This window comes from Antechinus flavipes, chromosome 5, assembly GCF_016432865.1.
Source record: "Antechinus flavipes isolate AdamAnt ecotype Samford, QLD, Australia chromosome 5, AdamAnt_v2, whole genome shotgun sequence".
Classification (NCBI taxonomy): Eukaryota; Metazoa; Chordata; class Mammalia; order Dasyuromorphia; family Dasyuridae; genus Antechinus; species Antechinus flavipes.
Genome location: NC_067402.1, coordinates 22,516,521 through 22,526,510, shown reverse-complemented (window position 1 = coordinate 22,526,510; position 9,990 = coordinate 22,516,521). Strand labels below are relative to the sequence as shown.

At 37.0% G+C, this 9,990-nt stretch overlaps 1 long non-coding RNA gene across 1 annotated transcript; it reads right to left on the bottom strand.

Moving 5' to 3' along the window:
• Positions 1-767: 767 nt before the first annotated feature.
• Positions 768-6,763, bottom strand: LOC127564661 (uncharacterized). Its single transcript, XR_007954328.1, has 2 exons — positions 5,992-6,763; positions 768-5,336 (listed from the first exon to the last, which is right to left on the bottom strand). It is a non-coding gene; the product is annotated as an uncharacterized LOC127564661 (long non-coding RNA).
• Positions 6,764-9,990: the final 3,227 nt, after the last annotated feature.

Here is a 9,990-nt window from a genome sequence, read left to right as displayed (position 1 = left end):
ACTTAATTAATACTCATTAATTGAAAATATCTCTTCCACCACAATGCCATTCCTTATTGTGACCAAAGGAATTTCTCATGGAAATGGGGAGTATTTGGAAAAACTCTTGGTTTTTCAAACTTCACATTTGCATATTTGTCATCCTCAAAAAATTTCCTCCAGGTATTCTTAGTGGCTTGGAAGCCATGACTCTATTGGGGACAATTCTTCCATAGTCCTTATGCCATGGGAAAGATGGGAGTTCTTTGCCATAATGTTGAGCTGAGGTTTATGAATTAAAATACAAAAGGAGAAGAGAGAAACAACATATTTTATAGGTTTCTTAAATTTCAAGATTAAACAACAAACTGAGCCTCACTTGTTTGTTGGATTATATGCCAATAACTGAACTGATGTTGAAAACTAGTTGACTCTTTTAAGTGTTTGTATTAGTATCCAACTCATTTTGTTTAATGTATTTAACTATTTGTTAATGTATCATTGTTAATGTGTTTAATGAGTTTTAACTAATGTGTTTTAAGAATTTACATACATCTCCTACCCCCAACCCAGGCTCAATTTCCTCATAATGAGGGAAAATCACTCTAACACTATCATCTAATATTAATCTGAAGGTTCACCCGCCCTTATTTCTTTTGGCACTATTTCAAAAGTCTTTGTATTTATTTTTTGGGGGAAAATCATTGCTTCAAAGGTACATCTTCAGTTAGGTAATGTGAGGGATGTAGAAGACCCTTACCCAAAATGACTACTCAGAGATCCCTCAGTAGAAGGCAGAAAAGTTGTTTATTGAAAAACCTCCGGAGGATGAGCCGTCCCATCGCAAGATAAGCTCGCGGTAGGAGGGCTAAAGAAGTAGTAAAGATACATAGCTTTTATACAAGAAATTACATCACAAGTAAGAGAGCATTGAGAAGGGGAGGGGGAGGCATCTCATTGGTTGTTGCTAGTTGGGGAGATTGGAATGGAAGGTTTCTGTTTCCCTGAAATCTCCTGATTTCTGGGAAACAAAGTCAGGCCTTCAGGCTTAATCAAGCAGACAGTGGTCCAGCTAATAGACTAAATATTGATAAATGTCAAATACCAATAAATGTCATCAGTTCAGGTTAAGTAAATATGTTTCTAGCTGGCCAAGGCTCAAGTAGATATGAGCCTGCACATATACAGGTCATAGGGGAAACACAGAAATAATAAAATACAGAAAAAGAATTCATACATTCCTGTAAGTTCTTCACCTTTTCTATTCCCCACAGCTCCCCCCTTCTAACATGTAAATGATTTTTATCATATTTCTATGAAGAACATACACACTGTTCAAAATCAGTTAGTATATCTATATATACATTGTTTATCAAGTTCACAATCAAGATCATCCCTCTTTAATACATTCCAGTCTTTTCTCTGAAGAATCATCATTTTAATAGCATTTTCTGTATGCAATATTTTGATAGGGACCACTGAACTATTCTGGTTACTAATGTAATTATACAGGACATAGCAGCAACAGGATAATACCATTGACTGCAATAAGTTCATACCATAAAAATTGCTTCCACCAACTATCTTAGAAACAGTTATCACAGAACAGATTGGCATTTGGCAAACATAAAAATACAAAGATAAATAAAGATGACAATCTAGGGAAACTGAGGCACAACATTACACACTCTTCTTCTGAATATTTGAATTATTGAATTACCTCCCCAAGATACCTGGGAGGTCTCAGCACCATAATTTTGACCAATCCAATGTGAGGCAAATAAGTCAAAATGAAACTAGAAAATGCAAGGACTTATGGCAAGGACAAGTCTCTTCCTGACAACCCCAGAGTTATCAGCAGTACAAAAGCCCTCATCTCAGCCAGAGAATCCAGTTTGAGATGGACAGTTCACTGTGTTAGGTGGTCTGCAGTCATTTGTGCACTTAACTCAGCTTCTGCTTATAAAGGAAGTAGCAGGGCTCGAGACAGTCATGCTGCCCATTCAGAGGGGTAACCCACTCTAGGGGAGAAGGGTGAGGCTTAGAGTAGCTCCACCTGTCCCCACCCAAGGGGACAGACAGGGCTGCTACTAGAATACAGATTTCTGAGCAGAGCTATCAGAGCATGCAGTTAGAACATGAAGGCAGGCAAACCCCAAACTTTAGAGGCTTGATCTCAAAAGGGCAATGTTATTAAAAATGCTGAGGTACTAGTTAAGAAACTGGGGTTACAGGGCTGGTGATTGCCAGTCCCAAGACAAATGTCTTTATCTTAGAGATTTCTTTAAAACAGAATAGTTCCCAAAACTGAGTCTGCCAGGGCAATTCCACAGAATAAGGGGTTTCAAAGCTAAAACATAGTAAAAACAAAAAGGATTGTTTAAGGACTTCCAATTCAATCTGAACTGCTGGTATAGGGGGTGGGGCAGAAGTACATAAGGCAAAAGTGAAAGAAAACTAAGGGTTCCCACTCTTTTAGGTATTTTGAGAAAAATCCACCAGTTTCCCTAGTTCCCTATCTCTTCCTCTCCTTTTTTTTCCTCATGGAAAGGAATCATCCAAAAAAAAAATAATAATAATAAATAGTCAAATTACCATCCACATATAAATCCCAAGAGTGAATTAAAGTTCCTACATACATAACAGTCTAGTACAGGAGGAGTTTCCTAAAATCAATCAAATCAAATCAAATCAAATACCTTAAACAATTACATATTCTGAAGTGAACATAGATATTATAAACATATTATAACTTCCTTTACAGCAATAGTTACCATTTTTAATAATTTCCATCCCAAATTTTAAACACACAGTAATGTTTGCATTTTTTTTTCTAACTCTAGTAATAGAATTGTAATTTTAACAATAATTCATCAACCACTTTCCCACTTCCCCCATATCAGTCCAAATTACATCAGGAGCACTGGTGATGGTCTGGATCTTAGCTGCTTCAGGCTGAGAAATGGGCGAAGGTGCTCAATCCATGCAGGGGTGTGGGTGTGGTGTCAATCTAAGCTTCAGATGGGCCGATCCATGTCTCAGAAGAGATTCAATAATCTGTAATTTGACCAAAATTTAGAACAACAAAAAACTAAATCTAACAAAGTTAGAACAGTCTGGACCTGCAACAACATGTGGGGAGGCTAGTATAGATTGGCCAGCATTTCCTGTGTGAAGGAATAAGCTTGCTTCACAGGACAGGCAGACAGCTATAGTTCCAATAAGTAGCAGTTAGGTTTCACAGACCATTGTAAATTGTCCTCTTATCATTAAAAAAAATTTTTTTTAAAATAAAACACAAATATCCAGTAACAGACAGATGACCAGGCTAAATACTTATTTGCCTAAGTATTTAGGATATAATGATTACATATAACCAGATTGGAAACAGCAAGGTATGACATATTTGAATTACATTAACAGTTCTTATTAACTATTGTTCTGATCATAGAAATCAGTCACAGGAGGAAAAAATGCAAGAATATAACTATAACATAATATAAGCAGTTAAAACTCAATCTTCAGCACATCAAAGAGTGGAGCTTTAAAACTTCCAAATAGCATTAATTACAAGCCCAAAGAATTTCGTCTCCAAAGTTTCAAATAAATCTCAGTTATTTACCATGACCTTATATCAATAACAGTAAGAAATTTATCCCAGAAAATTCACACAATTCTCATATACCCAAGTAGATGTTGCATCTTGAATAAATTTAATATACCAATCATTTTGCTTTTAAAATACCCAATATACAGAAAAATCCCAAACTACATATGGTTCACAACAAAAACATTTTCAAAAGGAAGAAGGCAAAAACTATTATCCTTGAAGTCCCATTTCAGATAATTGGCATCAATACAGTTAATTAAAACTTCCTATTTTCACATAAAAAGAATCTGAAAAGTTCTTGAAAACATCAATTAAACTTTTTGAAATAACCCTTTCAAACTATATACCACATTTCTGATCATATTCTTTAATATTCATAACCATTATGTATCTAAAGAAACAAATATTCAATCAATTGACATCTTGTAAGAGCAGTTTGTCTCTTTAAATAACCATTTGTTTTCTTCAGCCAAAGGAACCAAGCGGCTGCCGCTTTCCACTGCTGCTCACTTTCTCTCCTCCCACAAAAACACATCCCTTCTCACAGCCATCTCTCTGTGACTACCCTTTCCAACAAGTTCCTTCTTTTTCCCACTGACGACTTCTTGAAATCATTTGTTTCTACTAATCAATCCTTCTTAAATTACCTTCATTCTCCTATCCCATCTCTCTGTCTCTCTCTCTTCCCAATGCTTAATTGCTCAAAATTTATTACATACTTTAAACACTCCTAAACCAAAAATCCTTCCGACTAGATGCTCTATTTAAACTATTAATTGCTTTTGTAAATCAATCTCTTTTCCCTTGTCTTTAAATCATCTTTTTTTTAAACTTTAAACTTCAAGATTCACAATTAATTTTGAATTTCATAAAACTTATAATATAGTTTACAAATTACTCAATACTTTTAAAAAGCAATATACCATTTAAGTAGGGAGATACAAACACAAGCCCCCCCTAAGGTAAGCTACTGGCATTTTGTTTAATAACCTATATTTCAATTTGAAGTCCAACCAAATAGTAAAAAAAAAAGAAAAGTTTTTCTTTTCAGTTGTAAAGGCCATAATATTCGAAAAATTCTTAAGATTTTATACTCAGAATAAATCTAACATGTGTAAGGCAACAGTAAATTATTTCCCCCAGTTTTAATTTTATTTCAATTTCAAAATTATAGTACCTCTTTAAAATATAGTAAATTCCCAAAACTCTTAATCAAATATTGCAAACAATTACCCAGTTTAGTCTTCTTAAACTTTCTGTTCTCTAATTCCATGAAGGCAAATTTACTAATAATGATTTTTCTTTCTTTTCCTGCAAATTTTTTTCTTTAGAAGTATGCCTAGTTTTCCCACAGGTCCAACAGGTCAGAACGCCCCTGTGTTCAACTATTTACCTCTCTTACTCTATATTTATTCCTCCCTTCCAATATCTGCAGTTTCTTATTTCCAATCTTAAATTTTCCAGTCTTAACACACACACCAATTTAAAGTTATTTTACTTCAGTTTGTGAAATTTCCTAAAATTTACCTAGATACTTTATTCCCATGTCTTTTTTTTAGTAACCAGGAAAGAGTTAAGCACCAATCCTTGCTTTACCTTGAGAATTCTTTTCTCTGGCTGAGTCCTGATAACAGGCTCTTTGTTTACAGGAGCGATAGCCACTGTTCTTCTATTTTTCTCAAAACTTTCCAAACTTTCAATCTATGTTTTTATTTTTTCCCCTTCTTTCCCCCTTCCTGCAAAGCCACTGCCAGAGACAGAGGGAGAGAAAGAGAAAAATGATTTTCTTTTCTTGAGAAGCCCAAAACTAGTTCCCAAATTCTAAGACCAATACATTCTGAGCCACTCTGAAAGAATTACTACTCTGAATGAATTCCAGTTCCCACAATTCAGCCTGATATTTTTCTAAGCCTGTAACACAGAGCTGAATTCTTATCTCTTATGAGCTTTCTAACTTTTAACACAGAACAAAGGCAATGCAAAGCAGACATACACACAGACATTCACAAAACTCTATTTTCACCTTTTACATACAGATTTAAATCTGATATACCCAAATAATCCTGGGATACACATCCTCCCAGTTTTCTTCCCTTGTATATCTGGAAGTTCATTCCAGTCTTGAATTTCCTAGCTAACGTCCTGATACAAATTTTCGGACTGCTTCTATACCACCCTGGACCCGATCCAGGTGTTGGCGGAGGCCCTATGTTACCCTCACACCCAGGCGGAGGCCCTATGTTACCCTCATGCCCCCACAGCCACCCGAGAGCTTCCTTAGGAAAAGTCCTTTATCGTTGGGGTTAACAGCAGTCCACACCAAAAATAAATTTAAGAGGGCTAATCCCTCAGGGTCTCCCTCGACCCAGCCAATAAACCCCCAGACTTCCCAAAAGCTTTACCTCGAGAACATATGTTTCTTTTCAGGCTGCAAATGCCGGCCATCAGGACTCTACTTCTTTCAATCTTCAATTCTGCGTTCCACTGAGTATTCCTGCTTCGGGTCGTTGTCTAAGAGGGGAGGGAGGCTGCTCACCCAGAGCCAGAGACCATGGAGAAAACTACTCCGTGGGCGCCTGTCCCTGTTCAGGGTGCACATAGCCATCTCCCCCAAAGACCCCATCCCGGACAAGCCCCCAACTGTGAGGGATGTAGAAGACCCTTACCCAAAATGACTACTCAGAGATCCCTCAGTAGAAGGCAGAAAAGTTGTTTATTGAAAAACCTCCGGAGGATGAGCCGTCCCATCGCAAGATAAGCTCGCGGTAGGAGGGCTAAAGAAGTAGTAAAGATACATAGCTTTTATACAAGAAATTACATCACAAGTAAGAGAGCATTGAGAAGGGGAGGGGGAGGCATCTCATTGGTTGTTGCTAGTTGGGGAGATTGGAATGGAAGGTTTCTGTTTCCCTGAAATCTCCTGATTTCTGGGAAACAAAGTCAGGCCTTCAGGCTTAATCAAGCAGACAGTGGTCCAGCTAATAGACTAAATATTGATAAATGTCAAATACCAATAAATGTCATCAGTTCAGGTTAAGTAAATATGTTTCTAGCTGGCCAAGGCTCAAGTAGATATGAGCCTGCACATATACAGGTCATAGGGGAAACACAGAAATAATAAAATACAGAAAAAGAATTCATACATTCCTGTAAGTTCTTCACCTTTTCTATTCCCCACAGTAAGATAGATCCATGCTCTTATGATCAGGCTGGAACTTCACAATCATGTGATTACAATTACAGGGAAGAAGAACTATGTCTTCCCTGTCAGAAATAAACCCAAGCAGAATCCCAACCACCATTCTTTCTCATCTCCAAACCAGTTATCTCTCCCCACATGACCTCCAAAACTCATCTTTTTGGTGCTTTCCTATCATCTATCTATCTATCTATCTATCCATCTGGACCAGTTTAAAAGACAGATAGCTATCAATCCTTTACATTATAAGGAGGATTTGAGTTAATATTGCCTCTCCCCAAGTTCTTTGAATAGCAGAATAGCAGAATAAATTCTCTGTGCTCTGTTAAAGGAATTTCAGATCTTAGAGAAAAGGTGAAAGATATTTTTTTTTCTTCTTTGGCTGAAATGTTAGGGAAAAGACAACTTTTTCATAGCTCCTGGAATCATTATGTGTACAAAGTAAACTCAAAATAAGACTGCCAGATTCATGTAGTAAATATTTAATGAATATGATTTGTGGAAATGGGAATGGGAAAGCAGAATGTGTACAGTGGACCATGTACTTACTCTGGAGTAGGAGAATCTTGGTATACCTGATTCTGATACTTAATACCTGTTTTCTTCTTGACTAAATCATTTCTTCTCTGGACCTCCATTTCATCTTTTGTAACATAAGATGACTAGATGTTTCTTTTGGCCCTGACCTATAATCCTAACATATGATGAGACAGTCTTAGACTAGGACCCAGAGAGAGACTGAAATTGAATGTCACTTCTTAAAACTTAATAGCTGTGTTCCCTCAACAAGTCACAATCTTGTTAATCCTCAATTTTCCAATCTGCAAAATGAAGATAATTATCACTAGTACTAATCAACTTAGAGTAAAAACCAAAGAAAAAGAATAAACTTTATACAGTGGTACAAACTGATGTCAATGGTGGTGATGGATAGCTTAATGAAGAGTAAATGGGGAGGATAATGATGATGGGAGTGATGACGGTGGGTGGGGTGGATAGTGCTGCCCTTCTCTCAAAATCAAAATGTCTTCAAGATAATTAGAGTTATCCAATGTTAAAAGTGAGAAGTAGTTGATAAAATTGAGGTACCAAATGTCCTATTCCCTATAAAACGTGACGGTTTTAGGAGATAAAACCACCTCTCTCCAAATATCCCAAGGTTCTACCATCACTTTTATATGATAGACTTACTGTGTACCTTATGTATCACTCTATTTTATAGGGTTATAAAGTTCCAAGATTCTTTAGTTCCTATAAGACTCCAAGGCTTGGGACCTAAGTAGAGACTCACTTAAGATATTTTTAAATAGATTTTTATCATTATCATGTCTTTTGCATTACCTAGATTTCCCTTTGTATCTCTCTCCACCCTCAAAGAGCCATTCTTGAAAACAAAGTATTTTTAAATAGGAAAAAAAATTAAATAAAAATAATCCTTGAACTGAAAAAAAATCTGATGCTAAATGTAAGATCCCATGCCCATGAACCCCAACTTCTGTAAAAGCCACCTATGATTTATAAATTTAAGCCTCTTTTTTGGGATGAGGTCAACTCAGGGCACTATCAAATCAAATTCTGGGGGGATGAAGGTGGGGTGGATATTAAATTGTCAGTCTGTGGGAAACAAGGACTGTGGTTAACAGTTACTGATTGATTGGCTGTGACATCAAGAAGTGAATAGCAGTGTAAAATGAGAAAGCTACCCTCAGCAACACCATCTTAGCTAATGTTCTTGTGTTCATTTCTGTATCCTCAAACCCAAAAGAACCCTTTTAAAATTTGTGTTGATTGTGAACTCTCCATCCCTGAGTTGCTATCTCCAGATGAAGAATTAATCACCTGACAGTGAAAATGAAGTATTACCCTCTATTCATTGGAACAGAGAATTTCTTTAGAGGCTGTTACTAGGAAATCTTTCATACCTTCTTTAAGGAGAAACAGCTGTAGGTTGAGACGCTTCCATCAGCCCACTCTGAATTACATGGCAGGGAAGGGGTGGGGGAAGTGCATTCTAATCCAATGGATACAGCTGTCAGTTATTCTAGCATTCTCAGGGGCTTGAAAGCACTCCAGTAATATAATCTGGGATGCACATGAGGAAGGTGGGAACAGAAAATTTTCCACTGTTTATGGAAAAGAATCATTGATCGAGACCTCCCAAAGGAATTGACTTCCCCAAGCTGGGCTTTCAGTTGGAAGGAGACAAGCTCTAGAAGGAAGGTACTCCGGTTTGCTCAGCTGCAGAGTTTCCATTTGCCAAACAGAAAAGCTTAGACCTATGCTGCATGTTAGGGAAGCTTGCTATGGCATCCTGTCAAGAGTCGGCTTGGAAGCTCTCCAAATGTTGATGCTGGAATTAAACAAAGAGTTCGCCCAGCCTTTACCTTCAGAGTCTTGTTTTTATAGTGCAGCTGAGGGAAGTTTCAGCCCGAATGTCGTCTCAATGAAATGCATCATGGTCAAATGGGCTTTTGAGCTCATCAGCTGCCTCCCTGGCTCAAGATATTTCATGTACACCCAAATATGGGGAAATATAACCCAAAAAAAGGAAAATGCCAAAGAAAAAGAGAAAGATTGATAAGATGGATTTTTTTTAAATAATTAAAACCTTTTCCTTATTTTTTAATCTCATGTGTTAATGAATTCATGGCCTTGTATGGATTATTATCTCAAAAGTGAGGATTTCAACCCAGTCACACACTCTCCTCCTGTACAATTTATGTTAATGTCCTCCAGTAAGTCCTCCACCATAGTAATTGTTTGAGATATGATTCAAAAGCTTCCTGACATCAAGTCCAATATCTCACCCACTGGGCTATCTGGTTTCTCCCTACTATGTACTTGTGAAATTGATTTTTGAACCCAGGTGTAGACTTGACATTTATTAGATTTCACCTTACTCCATGAAATTCAATATCCTATCCTGCTGAGATCTATCATTAGTGTATTAGCCATCCTAATGTACTTTGTGCCATCTACACCGCTAATAAGCCTATCACCTGGCCATTATCAAATAAATGCTGAACATGACCAAGCATAGATATATGAAGAGAATTTACTGGTAAAAGGCAGCAGTGGACTTTGGACTAGTTGCTGAAACATTTGGGTCCAAATCCTGTCTTTATTTCGTGGCTGTGTGAATATTTTGACCTTTAAGAATGTAAGTTTTGGGGCAAGTAGATGGTGCAGTGGGTAGAGCACC